The 2,543-nt window shown below is 44.2% G+C and overlaps 1 non-coding gene across 1 annotated transcript; it reads right to left on the bottom strand.

Moving 5' to 3' along the window:
- Positions 1 to 982: 982 nt before the first annotated feature.
- Positions 983 to 1,084, bottom strand: LOC127683852 (U6 spliceosomal RNA). The gene has a single exon (XR_007977643.1). It is a non-coding gene; the product is annotated as a U6 spliceosomal RNA (small nuclear RNA).
- Between the last annotated feature and the right edge of the window lie 1,459 nt (positions 1,085 to 2,543).

Below are 2,543 nucleotides of genomic sequence, written 5' to 3'. Positions count from 1 at the left end.
TAAGACACATCATATTGGACTTTCTCATTCAGGGAGGAGATGTTATTAAAAATTATTTTGCAAAGTAAACTGTCAAATAATATAGAAAATGCTTCCTACCCAGCCTGTGTATAACTCCACCTCCACACCAACGCTCTGCTTTGCCTTCCTTCTCTCAAGCCCTCCCCCAACCTACAAATCAAGGGTGTGGCAAACTGAGGTCCTTAACCCAAATGCGAAAGTGTCAGTACATACAGGTGTCTTTTGAAAAACAAACTCACCATTTCATCATTTCATGCTCAGGTCTAGAAATAGAGATTTTTGTTTTCTTAAAAAAAAAACACTGTCTAAAAGATTAAAGTATTCCTATCAAAATCTAGAAAGCAGGAAATCCTGGATGGAAAGGCAATCAGTGTAACCATCAGCTTTGTTAAGAACATGTTCTGGAAAAGCCAAGTGGTCTGTCTGCTCCCGCCTTTACAAAATGAGCACCCAGTAAAAACCCTCAGTACTACAGTGAGAGGGACATCACATCTGGATCTCTCTTCGTATCGTATAGTATCGACAGGTCTGAATTCTGGAGAGTATTGGGGGTAGAAGCAGTGTTCTACCAAGAAACCATTTAGTTGGCTAATCCCTACCCTGTAATCATATTTCACTGGTTTTATTTTTCCCAAATATGAAATTTACAAATGGGATCTTTTAATATGCACTAAATTTTACTTTGGGCCCGGAAGATCTCTCTAACAGGCCTAGGCATTGCAAACAAGATCTTGCCCTCTCCCTTTTGTAAACCATAGATTCCTTCATTTCTTCACTTCCACATTCCTAAAGCTAGCCACCAAGGTCTATTTCCTTATTTGACCACTTCCTTCTGCCTGACTCTTTCCTGAGCCTGACCACCAAGGTGCGTATACCAAACCACCAAGGTCCAGCATTCAATATTCATTATTCGGCTCCACTAGCTATCCTGTCCAATAAGGACTTAAAAATTCATCCTAGCACAAACTTCCCCATTCTCCTTAAAAAAAATCCACTCCTTACACAGGGCCATGCTAGTCTTGTCTGTATCATTCCAATTTAATATATGTGCTGTGGAAGTCTCAATTAACCAGGACACCCCCCCCCCCACGGAGATCACTCAGACACTGAGCCACCAACCAGGCAGCATACACTAGCTGATATGAGGCTCCCAACACATATACAGCAGAGGACTGCCTGGTTTGGCCTCAGTGAGAGAAGCACCACCTAACCTTTAAGAGACTTAAGGCCCCAGGGAGCAGGGAGGTCTAGTGGGATGGTGGATGGGGACATCCTCTCAGAGATGGGGGAGGAGGAATGGGATGAGGAAATGTTGGAGGGTAGAATGGGAGGGGTCTAATGACTGGAGTGTAAACAAAAAGATTAAATAATAATAATAATAATAATAATAATAATAATAATAATAATTTTTTAAAAGCACTCCTATAGAGCCTCCTCTGACTGTCTTTGTCCAATCCAGTGCTAGCTGCCCTCTCCATTGTCCCCTCCCCAGTAAATAAATCTCCTTCATGCTGAGAATTTCGTGTCTGTGTGTGTTCTGTGCAGACCCCAAGGCCCCTCCATTGTTACCAAGACTGACAGTGATTCAGATCAATCCATAGGACTGAGGCCAGTTCTCACACTTGCTGGACCGTCCAGCAGCCTTTATCCAACACTGGCTAATTGGTGAGTTTTCCTTAATTAGCAGTCTTAAACACTCCCCGGCATACCAGGTGATGGCCAGTGATAGTCTAGTGTCACTGTTGTGTCTGTTGGGGGTGGGGAGAACTCACCCTGCCACTGTCTTCAGCAGGCCACAGTGCACTCCTCCAAATGACATCTTAGGTACACTCTGTGCTGTGGAAAGAATGACTACCTTGAAGTAGTGGACATTTTTCAGAGAATCTGGCTCCTGCATGTTTGCCTCCTCAAAATCCTATTGACAGGCAGTGGATTTTTCCTGGACATGAGGTACTACTCCTGATGAAAGGGTCATAAAGTTCTCTTCTCTCTCCAGGACTTCCTGGGATCCAAAACACCTTCTCCAAGACCACTCAGTTGTCTTAAGGAAGTCTCTAAGTTCAACTTCGGTTTCTTGGTCACATCTACTGAGGGCAACTGCTTTGCTACCAACACCAACACCAACACCAACACCTGCACTCCTATCTATTTGCCTCTGGGATGTCTCCTAAAGAATCCACTTCAAAGGACTCCACCTCAAATGATGGTACTTATGCACTCTTGAATGAAGAATCCTTTACAATTTTTATGGACACTGAAAGATGGAAGGAGATCACCTTTTACTCTTTTCCCTCCCTGCCTGGCCCTCTCCAGACATTCCAGAGCTGTCTCTGCATTCCAGCTCTGCTTCCCCGTCCCCTTTCTGTTCCCTGTCTCATCACCTATTAACCATCAAACCCTTACTCACTATCAGGAGATCACCACCAGACCTGCACTGCTGCATATGCTGCTGTCTTAGCTCCCTCCTGCCCTAAAGACAAATTCCCCATCTTTGATCCCAGTGATTAAACACCCTACCCCTG

The sequence above is a fragment of the Apodemus sylvaticus genome, chromosome 4, assembly GCF_947179515.1.
Source record: "Apodemus sylvaticus chromosome 4, mApoSyl1.1, whole genome shotgun sequence".
NCBI lineage: Eukaryota > Metazoa > Chordata > Mammalia > Rodentia > Muridae > Apodemus > Apodemus sylvaticus.
Note: the sequence above shows the minus strand (reverse complement) of the source record. Positions and strands in the feature narration are given on the sequence as shown.